Here is a 16,169-nt window from a genome sequence, read left to right on the forward strand (position 1 = left end):
GCAGGAGTCTTTATAACCTTCTTCTCCACACCTCCCACTACGGCACTTTAATTTCCATTGGGTAGGAGAAATGTCAAGGGTCATAAAAGCTGTGGCCGATGATATAATTTGTCCATCTTTAAGAGGCTTTATAAACAGGCACAAATTAGCAAGTGAAAGCCCCCGAAGACAGCATTTTAAGTCCTTCCCACAGCTTCCTGTGTATTCACTCTAGAGGTGCTGGATTCCATTCAAGAGTCCCACCACCAGCACCCCCACCACCAAAGAGTGGGCCCTGTGCCCCGTGTCCCAGGATGGACGTGGTCTCCTCCATGGAACCCCAGATGCTGGGAAGCCTGATCCAAGCTCAGCAAATGCTACATGTGGGTCGAAGGTCTCTCGATCAAGACTACCCCCTCCTCGCCACACTTCACAGGCAAGATTTGGACGGTAGTCATGCTTAAGTTTTAAAGGTTTCTGCAAGATGTGTCAGGATTTTTCTGGGGTTTCCTTTTCCAATAAACCCCCCAGCTTTGACTCCTCTGTGTCTGAGCCAGCTCAGCTCCAAGCTCCATCCCTTCCGTGGGAACACTTGAAGAGGAGGGTGAGGGGGTGTCAGTTTCCCTCTGCCCACAGCTGTCTCTAATCTTAGCTATCCAGCCTTCATGTCTCCGGAGCTGGTAGACTAGCCTTCATGTCTGAGATTCTGAACCATCTTGGATGATAAGGGCATTTCAGATTTTCCACTTGGCAGAAATGGTGAGCTATGTTTCAAGATTGCTGTAGCTTGGCTCTGCCACCAAGACACCCTTTGATGATAAGCTGTGGTCAGATCTTTCCATGGGTCAGAACCTTACGTTCTCTTCCTACCAGCATTCAGGCATAGAACTTTGGTAAGTTAAGCGAAGGCATCCATCTCTGAGCAGGTTCTACAAAAAAAACCTGCATATTGAGTGTTAAAACAGAAACACGGGAGATGCTGGCTTACTGTTATGTTGTCTGGTTCCTGGTGCTCTGACAGAACATTTGAAATAACTCACTTAAGAAACCATATGTCAGGATAACAATTGAGATGTAATATGAATAAATTAATAAAATATATTTAAAAACGAAACCACGTATCTGGGCTCATGGTTTTATGAGAGTCTGCTCACATTGCTGCATCTGTTCCTTCTGCGTCTATGAAAGGTGGAAGGTGACAGAGTAGGTCTGTAGAGCGTGTGGTATTGGCCAGAGAGGCCAAAAGGGCTCCAGAGGAATGGGAAGCTAGACATGTTAAAAGGGATTTGGAGGTAAGGGCAGCACCAAAGGAATTCTCTAGAGCTACACAGACACCATCAGTTCTCTCAGCCTTTGTGCATTCATCCTTCATTTTTTAAAAAAATGTTAAGTAACTGGGCTATGCAGCATAGACTTATTCCCCAAGACTGGAAGGAATTGGTGTCAGCTGTGTCAGAAGCTGCTCCACAGGCACAGTGGTCATCGTGGTGGAGAAATGAAGCCACGAGAATAGAACAAAATCTAACAAGGGGGATAAGTATTGTTAAAAATCAATTGCTTGGTGAAGGACTTTACGCTGACTGAACAAGCCCAGTCCAGAGATGTAGTCATTGAACAATGCCATGTCGCAGCCTTAAGAGTTTAGGACATGGCTGAGGAGCCTGGTAAAACCACCACCTCATCGACCAAGGTAATTCAAGGCCCCGGAGAAGCCTTCACTGAATTCTTACAGATTGGGCTCAGCTCTAGATAGAGCCGTATCAGACTCTGAGACCAGACAGGAATTGACGCTGATCGTGGTGTATGAGAATGCAAATACTGAATGTAACAGAGCAAGTAGACCATGAAAAGCATGAGGAGCCTCAATTAGATGAATTGATAACAGAAACCGCTGATACCGGCTCTCAGGAGCATCAAGCCATTGACATAGGACAAGCCAAAGCTAGACGTCTCAGAAATCAACACACCTGGTGCTTTGTGGTAAATTTGGCCATTTACAAACAAAATTGTCAAGTTAAAAGCTCCAGACCTTAAAATTACAGGTGCATTAGTTCTGGTGAAAACTACTTCTAGAAGAAAACAAGGAGTTTCTGGCCATGATGGTAATGGTATGCCAAGACTTCCAGGCTATTGTAGCTACTGTGGGAAGGGAAAACATTGGTCTAGGAATTGCCACTCCAAGAGACACGTATGAGGTAATTTCTTATTACCTGGAAATGAAAGGGGGGCCTGTTAGCTCAAGGCCCTGTAGCAAACAATACGAGCCATCTTTCTTTGGTCAGCCAGGAAGTAACAAGCTTGCAGGAAGATGGAAACTAGGTATTGATAACTTAATGCATGCTACTGAAGGCAGTGCGGCTTTGGAGCTGGCCTCAGATAAATCTCTTACACTATTCCCACTAGATGAATGTTACAAACTAAGCACTAGTGTTTATGGTCCATTGCCTTCAGGAACAGTAGGAACAATCTTGGGAAGAAGTGGGTTAACTTCTCAAGGCTTTATTGTACATCCTGGCATTACAGATGGGGATCGTAAGGAAGAAATTAAAATCATGGCATATGTAAAGAAGGAGATGCAAATTAATGTAGGGGATAGAATTGCTCAGCTGTTACTGTTTCCTTACATCAAGAGCAAAGCCACTCCAGTAGAAAGAACAGGTGCAGTTGGGGTAGAGGCATACACCTTTAATCCCAGCACTGGGGAGGCAGAGGCAGGTAGATCTGAGTTCAAGGCCAGCCTGGTCTACAAAGTGAGTCCAGGACAGCCAAGGCTATATAGAGAAACCCTGCCTTGAGAGAACAAAAAACAAAAAACAAAGAACAGGTGCATTTGGGAGTACTGGAAGATGTGTGTTCTGGCAAACAATGGTTAATGATTAGAGACCCAAATTAATTGTACAAATGGTGTTGAAGTAGAAGGTTTGGTGGGTACAGAAGCAGATGTCACGATCCCGTCCCAAAGGTTTGTTGTAAAAAAGAAATCAGGAAAATGGAGGGCGGTGATGTATTTAAGAGCAGTGAATTGAGTAGTAATTCAACCAATGAGTCCTTTACAGTTTGGAATTCCTTTGCCTTCTTTGTTACCTAGGATATGGCCTATAATAGTGATATTAGGTTAAAAATTTGATTTTTCTTTCCCACAATACTCTTGCATAAGCAGGCTAGGGAAAGATTTGCCTTCTCAGTATCTATGCTGAACAGAAGTGGTCCGATAAAGTGATACCATTGGAAGGGACTTCCACAGGGAATGTTAAATAGTCCAACTTTGTGTCAATACTTTGTGCGACAACTGTTAGAACAACTCAGAGAGAAGAACATCGTGATGGGTGGATCAGGGCCCAGGGGGGTGTGCTCAAGCTATTGCACTATCCAAGGACAATACAAGTAGTAACCATCGAATCCTACTCTGATCCAGCCAATGGACAGGACATTCTCCACAGTTACATGGAGAGCACGGACTGATTTAGATTTGAACCCTGGTGCCCCATAATTGACCACCTCCTCTTGGTGGGGAGGCCTGATGGCACTCAAAGAATAAGCAGGTTTCCAAGATGAGACTTGATAGCCTGTGAGTATATAGTGGGGGAGGAGGTCCCCCTCAGTCATAGACCTAGAGGAGGGGAATAGGGTGAAAGCAGGAGGGAGTGAGGGAGGAATGGGAAGATATAAGGGATGGGAGAACAATTGAGTTGTAATCTGAATAAATAAAATAAAAAATAAATAATTCGTAGCCAATTTACTCAATCTTTTACCATTACATGGTTAATTCTGATGCAGACACTTTAAAGAAAATGTTTAAAGAGACACAAAGAATTCTGCCATGTTGGGAGTTATAGATTGCTCCAGAAAAAATACAAAGAGGAGATTCAATTACCTATTTGGGCTATAAAACAACTCAACAAGAAATTCAATCACAAAAGGTACAGATCTGTAGAAACCAGTTGCAAACTCTTAATGATTTTCAGAAATTAATGGGAGATATTAACTGGCTGAAGCCTACAATTGGCTGAGCTACTTAAGCGTTCCATGATTTGTTTCAAACATTACAAGGAGAATCAGATTAAATAGTCTAAGGTATCTAACGTCTGAAGCAGAAAAAGCTAATTCTGGTAGAACAAAGACTACAAGATGCATATATGGATAGAACTGATCCTGAGCTTGATTGCATTTAGGTTATTTCACCTTCTACTCGGATAATATTATGGAATGGATTTTCTTAGCACATGAACAAAGTGAAAAATTGAAGACGTACATAGAAAAAAATCTGAATTATAAAAGGTAGAATAAGACTGTGTCAACTGTTAGGAACAGACCCAACTGAAATTGTATTGCCTCTTACTAGTGATGAGATTATGTCATTATGGGTAATCAATGAAAATTGGCAAAGGGCTTGTAATAGCTACTTGGAGGAAATAAATACCAGAAAAGCAAATGTATAGAGTTTATTAAAAGAACTAATTGGATTCTTCCACATATTATAAAGAGAACACCAGTTCCAGATGCACCAGCGTTCTATACTGATGCAAACAGGATGGGAGTGGCAGGTTATAAATCAGATAAAATAAGCAAGGCAGGGCTAGACAGATGGCTCAGAGGTTAAGAGCACTGTCTGCTCTTCCAAAGGTCCTGAGTTCAATTCCCAACACCCACATGCTGGCTCACAACCATCTATAATATGATCTAATGCCCTCTTCTGGCACGCAGGTGTACATGCAGGCAGAACACTGTGCACATGATAAATCTTAAAAACAAAATAACCAAGGTGATCAAAAGCCCATACACCTCAGTACAAAAATCAGAATTATATGCAATCCTTATGGTGCTAGTGTTAGGGGAAAAGAGGGAAATGGGAATTATGAAAGGGGAGATATAGCAGTATAGGATAAAAGGTAGACTATTAAATCTACTAGCCTCAAAAATTCTACATTAGTATTGTATATTGATAGAAATCTATTTGTTCAACTTTTGTTTAATGTATTGTACATATGCAATTCATTTGAAAGTGTGATGTAAAATCCTAGTCTTATGAAAGCTAACTATTGCAAACTGTTCAGGATGGTTGCAGATGCTAGTTAGTAGTTAGTCTCCTATAAATCTTGTAGTCTTGTTAGATAATAGTTTAGTTAAATACAGAAATAAACTTTGTTTAGTTTCTTGTATATGTTTTCCAGATCAAGCAGATAGTACATAGCCAGAAACAAGTAGTATTTTTCTATTTAGATATACTGAAATAGATAGATTTGATTATGCACTGTAGTAAATAGATGGTCTTCAAACATTTTAGAGATCTACAGAATATGGCATTTAATAAGAAAGGGTTTTTCTGACAGACACGTTTTCTCCTGGCAGCACTTCCAATCTACTTCAGTGATGATGATGGGCATCAAACAAGTGTGGCCAAAGTAGCCATTGGATCAAAAAACTGTTCTTATCTCTTCTGCTGTTAGCAGACTGACTGTCTAAAATGTGAACAAGTATGACACTGGAAAACTGATCGTCCAACTATGCAGAGACTAGGTGGGCCAGTCCTTCAAAATTTCTACTTCACAAAAAAAGTCTGTTAGACATTCTGGTAGGCTGGTAGTCTGAAGACTGGCTGCCCCAACAATACATTAAAAACATTTGGTGACTGTCCAGGCAGACAACTGTCTCTGTCATATCTATATGTTCGGAAGCTTCTTGCCTGCACTTTCTACATATTAGGCATTTCCTTAAGTCTCTGATGGGGTTGAAAATTAGATAGCCATAGTATTACTATAATTAAGCTTTAGCTGCTTAAGAGCTAAAAAAAACATGTTTGTAAGGTTGATAAATGTAAGTTATAATAAGAAAGAAACCTAGGAAAACTTTGGACCTAGGCTAGGACTCGCTAGGATAGATGGTGGAATGCTTTCTCCAAGATTGTCAAATATAAATGGACTGGGCCTTGTAAATGTAACTTTTACTGATAACTCTTTTATGTATATAGCTCTTTTTAATAGAAAAGGGGATGTGAAGGAGAGATAAACATATTTTTTGTTTAGATCCCAAGTGTGGGATGAGGAACACACTTATGAGAGAGCAGGTGATGTTTATCTCCTTAGAAGTTGAACCACCTAGTGGGGGAGTTTAGTTGTTACCAGCTAAAAACATCCTTGAACAAGTTCTGAGAGAAGATATAAATGTGAGCCAAAAACAGGAGAGGGTGTGTTTGGAGACTTGAGATGGTTTGGCTGTTCATTGCTCCACTTTAAAATGCCCTAGAGAGAACGACTCGAGGGAAGACTTCGGGGCTCCAGTCTCTGCCTGAGGCTCTGTGTTCTGGTTGTTCCAGGTTCCAGTAGAAGAAATCCTGCTGATGGTGCCAGGAGAGTCGTTCCCAGGAACAGATACCCAGAAAGTTTCATTTTTGTGTTCTTTTAATCTTTTTCCTCTTGTTTGGGTTAGTTGGGTTGTAAGAGAGGTACGCTCAGTTAATAAGTTCATAATAAAATATAATTGTTAAGAAAATTGAGTCTTCAGGGATATGTAGTGGATGTAAACATGTTATTGTTTTGATCCCAAGTATGGGATGGGAAACAGTCTTGTGAGAGAAAAGGTGATGTTTATTCACTAGAAGAGGAACTACCCCCCTTTGGGGGGCTTGGTCTTTGCCATAGGAAAAACATCCTAGTACGGACTCTTGAGAGAAGATATACATGGCCTTGGCATTGTTTCCTGTTGTTTGGCTGTTCATCGCTCCACTTTGAGACACTCCTAGAGAGAACTGCTCCAGAGAAGGCTTCAAGGCTCTAGGTTCCAGCTACTGCAGTTGCAGTCACCTTTGCTGAATTGTTGGCTTGCTCTTTAACAGGTGTGCTGGAGTCCTGCCGACTATGAAGGGTGGCGTTGCTCCCAGGAACTGAGTCTAAGAAGGTCTACTTCTCCTGTTCACATTAACCTTTCCTCTATGTAGGACAGGTGGGTTGGAAGGAAGGGATAAGCTGTAAAGAACTCCAAATAAAGTAGCTCTGAAAAAGTGCAAAGCCTACGACTCTGAATGATAGCATAGTGGTCCAAGTGATGATGCTGCTGTGCAACAACAGCCAAGCTCTGCAGAGGTTCATAGAGATCTTGGTCTTTGTTCATGAGGGCTCTGTTGCCAACAAATTCTATGTTCACAAGGACATCCTCAGATAACAAGATGAGGTCTTTGTTGGCTTTGTCACAGAGCCTTGGGAGGAATCTGAGGAAGTAAAAGAGTCTAAAGAAAGACAGCAAACACCCAGAGGTGGTGCCTGATGATTCTGGAACTTTCTATGGTCAGACTGTCAGCAATGACTTAGAGGAAGATTTAGAGGAGCCTGTTGTGGAACCAGAGGCAAGCTGGAGCCTGAACCTATGAATGACATGCAAGGTAAACAAGCCTGAGCCTGCACTGGAGGAAGCTGCTCCTGAGGATGTGCAGAAGATTGCTTCCTCACCCCCAGCCAACATGGCCCTAGCAGAGGAGAGGTTGGGGATGTCATATTGAGCATCTGTGATGAGTAAGAACCTTCCTTCCAGTGGGGCTGTTCCAGTGACCAGGACCACCTCATGTGGTCACTGCCACATCCAGGATTGATGCCTGATTCTCAGACTCTACCACAAAGGCCTCAGAGAGATCAGAGAGCTCGAGAGCAACGGATTAACATTCCTCCACAGAGGAGACCCCCTGGCCAATCCATGAAGCTGGTAAACCAGGGGGCAGTTCCAAGGGTGGTGAGGTACCCTGACAGTCACCTCCTCTTCATAGGGAACCTGCCACATAAGGCTGACAAGTTGAAACTGAAGGATTTTTTTCCCCAAATTTATGGGAACATGGTGGAGCTGTGCTAAAGTTACACAACTCTAGTTTTGTTGTGTTTGATGATTCTGAGCCTTTTCAGAAAGTCCTTAACAATAGGCCCATCAGGTTCCAAGATGTGGTCCTTCTGAATGTGTAAGAGATGACTTGAGCTGCCCTGGAAGGCGACCTCAGGGATAACCACCTTCAGGCACCCGGAGACACCCACACACCGTGGTGGGCTGAGTGGTGGGGTGAGAGGCTCTCCCCACATAGGCATGGTGCAGAAATTGGGCTTTGGCGTGGGCAGGGGAATTACAACTTCAAGGCAGTGAATTGCTTGGCCCACATCTCCACACAGCACACAGCCCCAGCTCCTGCAGAGTGATGATTCCTTCAACCAGGCTTTGGTATCTTGGAGTAGTCTATTATAAACTGCTTGAGTTTGTACAATTTTAATTTCGCTTGTGTTCGTGATGTGTGCTCCCTGCCCTTCTCTCCTCCTCTGACTTTTTAGGCCTTCTCTTCCAGTTGTCTAGAATGATACTTTAGGAGGAACAGATTTTTAAAGAGGAAAGACGGACCTTTTTGATCACGTAGTATGTGTTGTGTTGACATTGTTCTGCCTTATCCTGAATTCATGCCTCAGACTGGGAGGCTGTTGAACAAGGTGCATCTGTGAGGCCTCGGATCTCAGTTGGCTCTGTCTGCCATGCTTCACTCTGTCTGTCTGGGTTTCTGGTGGGGCCCTAAGAAGGACTTGGCTTGAATATCAGACTTGGCTCCAGGCTCTGCATTTTGTTTGTTTTGTTTTTGTTTGTTTTTTCTTTACATCATAGCCACATGGTAGCCACATGGTAGATTTTCTATTTTGTTATGGTTCTCTTTTACTGATGGACATGCAGTGGCTGTTTCTTGGAAAGGGCCAATTTTTATTAAAATATTTCTGGAAGAAAAAAGAAATATTTCGCCTTATGACTATTTTCTTAGGTGACCCCTAAACACAATAAATATAAATGGCCTAGATTAAAAACATAATAATCTAGCCTTTGAATATATCATGTCTGCTTAATGCTGTTGATTAGAAGATCTTGAAAATAAATTATTCTGCCTCCCACCCTTCCCCTGGCACAATATAGAAAAAAGAAAAGAAAATTACTTGATTTAAACATAATCCTGATGCTTGTTCATTTATAGCTGCTAAAGAGTAAAATGCAGTCAGAAGACCCTTGGATGTGAACCACTGAAGTCAGTCAACTAGTCAAGTTTGCAAGACATTTTATAAAATTAGCATAGCTTTGCCTGTTGTCTGTGTGTTTAGGGCTTCATACTCAGGGAGGAGGCAGGAGAGCTACTCCTGTGTTTGTCATTGAGAGGAGAACCAGTTCTATATGTATATATACACACTCACATGCACACTCTCACACACACTCACACATTCATATATACCCACACACATACACAGACTCTTATATTCATACAAATACTCACATACATTCATGCTCACACACATACATGTATACCCACACACTTGTAACGCACACTTGTAATGCTGTCGTGCACACTAGCTCACACACACAGATACACATGCATACCTACTTTGTGTCTGCCCTTAAAACTGGCAAAATCAAATAGTGATGTCAAGGAAATAGAGAAACAGCAATCTGTTGTTGCTTAAGGCATTTACAGGCAGGAGCACACTTAGATGATGTACCAAAAAAAGGTGCTTTAACTGGAATCCAAGTACCCAAAAGAAGAATTTATGTCTAATGAACTAGTTTTCTACCTTTTCAAAAATGTGAGCTATAAATATTTTTAGTTGTGAGATTTATTTGAATCAAGAATCTAAACAAATCTCCAAGGAGTTCCATCCAACCCCCCCCCCATTTTTCTAGATTAAAAACAAAACATACCAGGCTTACAAAATGACTCAGAGGGTAGAGGCACTGGGTGACCTGAGTTTGACCCCTAGATGCCAACAGGTAGCAGAAGAGAAAGAGATTCCCAAGAGCTGTCCTCTGACCTCACATGTACTTTACCCCATGCATGTGCACACATACATGTGTGTACAATAGATTAGTGTACAAATCTTAAAACTAAAAATGCTAATAGAATGAAGCTGAAAACTGCCCTACTTTGCTTTCTGTTGCTGTAATGAATACCATAATCAAAAAGCAACTTGGGGAGAAAAGGGTTTAACTTTCAGGTCACAGTCCGTCTTCAAGGGATGCCAGGACAGGAACTCAAGGCTGGAACTGAAGCAGAGACCATGAAGAATGCTTTGCTCTCTGGCTCATGCTCAATGCGTTTCTTATACAGCCCAGGCTCTGTTATGGAAGTTTTGGTTTCTCGGTTACATTATAGATACGTGTTTTTGTTTTAATCCCAGGTGTGAGATGTGGGATTGTCCACAGCAGCACACTATTTGCCTCATGTGGCTTTGAGAAGGGCATGGTCTCTGCTAGAGGCGGGGGCAGAGGGGGGGCTCACAGAAGGAAGAAGAAAGCTGCTGCCCCCTCCCCCATTGCTCCTGGTTGCTATTGATGCAGTGTGATGAGAAGATGTCAGAAATATCCCGAAACAGATTGATGCTGCCCCAAAGAACCTGATGACCCTAAACAGCAGGAAATAGCTAAAGAGAACTGCGCACCCCCCCTTTCTTCCTCCTACTCCCCTCAGGGTGTTAGAAGGGATTGGAGTGGAGAAGGGAGAAAGAGATGTAAGAAACCAAAATAAAGATAAGAGTTTAAGAATACACCAATAAGGCTCACCTGCCCAGGAGATGGCATTGCCTACAATGAGCTGGGCTATCCCACATCAATTATCAATTAAGAAATCTACACACACACACACACACACACACACCTATCAGCTGAGACAGTTCCTCAGCTGAAGTTTTTCTCTTCCTTGGTGTGTCAAGCTGACAATGAAAATTAACTGTGGCAGAAGCGCTGTCAACATCTGCAGTGAGAAGGCACGGGTGGTGGACTGAAAGCAAAGACTCTGACACAAAGGCTGAAGGTGATGGGTAGCAGGCTCTGGTGAGAGTCTGCATATTCATATGATTGCACATACAGGCATATACACACCTACGCATATACGTATGTATAATACATACCCACACACCCCTCTTGGCAAGCCTGTCCTAAATTTTTCCCATGGTACCCTCATTGCCCCAGCTTAGTGTGGGTCTAAGTTATATGAATTTACCTGATTTCATCTTCCTCGACCCTATTTCCATGATTTGCACACATTCACATAGATAGTTCAACAACCTGGCTTCTTGGAGGAAGCTGAGAGCATCTGCTTCTAGCCAGCCACAACGCAGCCGGTACTGCCCTCCTACACACACGTCCCCTCGGGCAGGCTGGCACTACAAGCGGTGCCTGCTGAGGGTCTGGGATGCTCCTTTGCTCTGTGATGATTGGATTCACATTTCCGCCTCCACCATTTTCTTATGGCTCCATTTCTAGGACAGAGTCGTAAGAAGTCAGGCTGTACACACACACATGAGGCACTCACGTGTCCCAAATGAGCCACGGTGAGTCAGCAATGGGCTGACACGCATGAGCACTAAGGCGTAGATGCTAAGATCCCTTCCACCAACTTCCTTTCATTTGTGAAGTCAGAAGCACTGTTTCTGGGTCAGCAGGAAAGCAGCAGGCCCCTGTGCACCTGTGCGCCAGCCCTTCCACACTGAAGGTGACTCTCTCTCCCCCCAAATGTTTCTGTCACTGTTCACCTTATTCTGAGTGTGTGCTCAAATTCTGGATGAGAAACTACGCTCCAATATCTAGAACGCAGGTTCAGAAACAAGGAAGCAATACCAGCTACTCAAGTCAGAATATAGGTTCAACTCTTCTCCCCCCCCCTCAAAGATGAAGCCTTTCCCCGCCCACAAGAACACATGGAAATACATGAGCATTCTTACCCAAGGGAAAGTAAGCATTGCTATTTAAAGACAAGCCTCTTCAGCTGGAAGTAACTCGGCACTGTTAACCACTTGTGTGAGAAAGCTGTCATCCACTCACACTTTGCAATTAACATACAATTAATATATAATTACAATTAAGCTCCTGTAATAGTAAATTAAAGGCTAGTGTTAAATGTTGCCATTAATCATTTTAATGATGTTTTAAAGGCACTTGGAAGGCGTGGATGACGTACTCAATACCACTCACCGAGATGGAAATGGTAAGTTTTAAGTATCCTAATTATTTCTTTCATTTAAAATTTGTGAGGCTGGAGAGATGGCTCAGCAGTTAAAAAGCACTGCCTGCTATTGCAGAGACGCAAGACTCAGGCCCCAGCACCACACGGCTGCCCGCAACTGTCTGTAAAGTCTCTAGGAGCTAATGCCCCTTCTACCCTCCACCTGCATCTGACATGCATGAAGTGCACATATGTACTCACAGGCACACATAATATATATATTCAAATGTGTGTGTGCGCATGTGTGTGTGGTACGTGCACGTATGTGTATGTACACGCATAGTGTGGGAGCCCAAATGAAGGCATTCTGGGCCTCTTCTACCATTCTTCACCTTATTCCCTGAGATGGTCTCTCACTAAGCCTGGAGCTAGGCTGGCAGCCAGCAAGCCACACTGATGCTCCTGTTACACACACACACACACACACACACACACACACACACACACACACACACACATACACACACGTGCTAGGTTTTCGGGGTGCTCTGCCATACAGGACTCTTTATGTGCATATTAGAGATTTGAACTCAGGTTTTCAGGCTTGCACAGAAAGCACTCATGCCCATGTGGAGCCACCTCCACAGCTCTGGGATCCTGATTCTAATCCACCAACACACATGCCATGTGGACACACACCACATTTTGACATATATATATACATACACATATATTAAATGAATATATATGAATCAAATATATATTTCTTTTCTGTTTCTTTCTCTTTTTTTCCCCCTTAGGTTTTTCGAGACAGAATTTTTGTTTGTTTGTTTGTTTTATATTATTGGCTGTCCTGGACTCACTTTATAGACCAGGCTGGCCTTGAACCCACAGAGATCAGCCTGCCTCTGCCTCCTGAGTGCTGGGATTAAAGACATGTGCCATTATGCCCGGCTTTTAAATCTATATTTCTAATTTAATTTGGAAGTCAAATCTGGATTGTACATTCCCTGTTAGAAAATTTAGAGCATCAAAGTTTCCTCTCCGCTCTAGATGGATCCACCAAGTATAGGAGGGGCTCACTGCAGAGCAAACTCTGGGTTTAAGTTTGAGGCACCTTAAGAATTAGCTAGTGTGGCACGTCCCTTGCTCTACAGCTTTCCTCTAGTTACCAAACTTTTCTGAGACCGTTTCCTAGTCTATAAAATGAAAATAATACTGTGAAACTCTTAGAATCTCTTCTAATCAGAGAAATTCAGCAACACACTGGCTGCATAGGAAATCATGGAATTTTCAGCCACTTCCTGAATGCTTTGCATCTATCACAGACTCAGTGATCAGTGTGTTCCTCTCCTAACATCCATGGAAATAAAAACCCAGGGCACAGAAGAGCCTTCTGCCCACTTACTGCCTCCCCTGCTGTCCAAGCTTGTCACCAAAACCCCTTGTTCCTTCCAGATGGAGCCCTTGTCACCTCCTCTCCATCTGAGCCTCCACACCTTTGTCACCTCACCCTCTGCATGGCCATGGCCACTGGGTGTCACTCATCCACAGAAAGCCATCTTACAGTTTCTTGCAACTGTATTTTCTTCAAACTGTCCTGACATCTTGGTCCTGACATTCAGGCACCTCCACAACCTGGTAATTAGAGCATGCCATCCACGCTAACCAATCAACACTCGTGAAGGCCACGGACAGCACCCATGTACCATCTCAGTGCATTGACTACCATTTGCTCATGGTCCTTCGTATGTCTTGAGCAGAACTCTTTGAAAGATAAGGTCTGACAGAGTTAGCTAGTGCTGACTGTGTTCCTGTTGTGCAGACGTTCGCAGGTCATTTTCCTGTCTCTAGAGGGATGCTCCTGCCATCCTCTGTGATCAGCAGGGCCACTCCTAGGCCCTACCCCTCAGCCCTCACTGTGTGAAAGCCAGCCCTGCCGCCTCAGTCCCTCCCAACGCCATCTGCTGAGCTCAGATCTTCTCTCACCTACTGGATTTACAACTCATGCCTTCTCCACACTTGTCACCAGATTAACCCCTTCACATGCTTTGGATTTCTAGAGTATCATTTTCTTAAGATTCCTTTCCAGCCTCTTTGAAGAGATCAAGCTCCCTTACCCAAAACCCTTACTAGTACTATGCGCACACCAACCAATCAAAACACAGGATCATCAGAATGGAAACTATGTTAATATTCTGGACACTTCCTGAGAGCTGGGAATTGAAAATGCTACCATACAGGTGGGGAGGAGAGTCCTGAGAGCATTGTCCCCAAGCTTTAGGGGCCCAAAACATTGGGGGAAGGGACACCCAGGGCAGTAGGAAAGGTGTCCTGTCATACAATGCCCTTTCCAAATTTGAACAACTTACAACAGTAGTTTGTACATTCTCACATGTTTACAACCTTGCTCACTTCAGCTAAGTGATGTCTTGGTTCACCAACAGTGTCTACAGGGGGGAAGCAGGGTAGCTTCTCCAGTTGAATGCCTTGTGTCAAGTGGGATGGGAACAGCTAGGACCTGGATGAGCACCACTCTTTCTAGATAAGTTTTCCATGGCATGATGCTCTTGGTGTAGCTGTACTGTTTAATATGGTGGGCAGAAGCCGCCAGGCCCCTAAAGACCTTGGGTTTGTAGTCATGTGGTGTCTTTTCAATGCAGTCTCTTACTTCAAGCAACCCTCAGGACCAAATTGAATGTACCCTCAGGATCAAATCGAACACACAGAAATTATACACATAGAGAAAAGGGGAGGAGGGTGGTCACTGAGGACACTCTCCGCCACAATTGGTGACACTATTTGAATATTTTAATACAACAAAATTGTGCTTTGGGGATGAATACCATCAGAGTAAGCCTGCCCCTTTAGGACACTGGTGCAATTTCCCATCTGCTTGTGACTTCTCTGAGGTGTCCACTTCGTTGCCTGCTGTGCCTCCAATGCCCTGCCCCATACATGTCACATTGTGGTACCCAGTACAGCCAGTAAGCATTGATTGAAGGAATGACTGCCTGACCCCACCCCCACCCCCAAGCAGTGGTAGCTCAAATTGCAGAAGCCCTGGACTGCTTCAAGGACGAAGCAGTGTAGTGAAAACCTGATGAAAGGTTTTTGAAGAAGGAATAGGAACTTTGGCATCAAGATTCTTACCGGCAGAAAACCCGGTGTTGCTTGAAGGCACGAGGGCACAGATGCGAGTGTCAGGCATGTCTGTGGGAGGCAAAGGAAGCAGGGTGAGCGGAAATAAGAGAGATGTATTCTTACTGTAGGCCTCCCCACACCTCCCGAGTTCTAGATGGTTCTTAGCATCAGATTCCTACAACTGATAAAGATCATCAATAACAGAAGCCACCCACCAAGACTCAGGGAGACACCTCCCAGGAAACCTCTCCTGAGGCGGGAGCGAGTGTACTCTTGCAGTCAGGAATGTTTGCGTGAGGTAAAGGGTGGAGGCAGTCAGGGAGGGGAAAATGGAAGAATACAGAGTGAGAAAACCTGAGCTTCCCTTCACACATGCCAAGCTCTGATGACTAGTGAGGTGTCCCCCGGGGCCAAACCACCCCCCACATCTGCCTCAGCTCTGGACTCCCCTGATACACTTAATTACGCAGCCTGTGGCGGTTGCCTACCCAGGAGTCAGAGGTAGACTCAAGATGAACCTGCTGAAGGCATGCTCCTGGCCTGTCATTGTCACCTGGAGCAGACTGAACCAAGAACACGGCCCGAAGCTGCACGCTCACACGAGTCCTCAACCACTGTTGTTTGTGACTCTGACATTTCACGCCTTTCCTCCCTCACACTGCCCTATGGGGTATGGTGGAAAGACAAATTTGAACCAAGGATGCCGTAGCTTGTGTTTAGTGGAGTTATGTTTCTGTGGCTCACTTCAAGGTGAACACACAGGGTTTGAAAACAAATAGTGACATTTAGGAACGGCTGGAGGCTTGGGGGGACCAGGGATGGGGGCTGCAGTGGGCAGTGATGAAAAATCACGAAAGCCATGACTGGACTCGTATACTGTTTCATAGTTTGCTGAATGGTGGTTCACCTAAGCACATTGGAAACACGTTTTAACTTCCCGCTGGAGAAAATAGAAACGGTGAATTCGGTAGCAAGAAAATATATCATGACCTCATGTGGAAGTCTGAAAACAGGACCTAGGTTAGATTTTTCTCAGTCTCTTCAGATTGGCTATGCTGAGGCTAGCTTTCCTCATGGTCACAAGGTGGCTACACGGTCCTAGAAATCACAT

General features: G+C 43.9%; 1 long non-coding RNA gene and 1 pseudogene across 2 annotated transcripts in view; one reads left to right on the plus strand and one right to left on the minus strand.

The window, feature by feature from the left end:
- Positions 1 to 1,627: 1,627 nt before the first annotated feature.
- LOC311605061 (ras GTPase-activating protein-binding protein 1-like) lies at positions 1,628 to 8,711 on the plus strand (annotated as a pseudogene). Its single transcript has 2 exons — positions 1,628 to 1,669; positions 6,985 to 8,711. The product of its transcript is annotated as a ras GTPase-activating protein-binding protein 1-like (transcript).
- Positions 8,712 to 11,167: 2,456 nt separating this feature from the next.
- LOC311605391 overlaps positions 11,168 to 16,169 on the minus strand; it is a 109,296-nt gene continuing 104,294 nt past the window's right edge. The window contains exons 3-4 of the long non-coding RNA XR_014781920.1: positions 15,068 to 15,127; positions 11,168 to 11,231 (exon numbers count right to left, since the gene is read on the minus strand). This is a non-coding gene — a long non-coding RNA (uncharacterized lncRNA). The remainder of the gene's footprint in view (positions 11,232 to 15,067; positions 15,128 to 16,169) is intronic.

The sequence above is a fragment of the Acomys minous genome (genome assembly GCF_964271855.1).
Source record: "Acomys minous genome assembly, chromosome: 9".
Taxonomy (NCBI): domain Eukaryota; kingdom Metazoa; phylum Chordata; class Mammalia; order Rodentia; family Muridae; genus Acomys; species Acomys minous.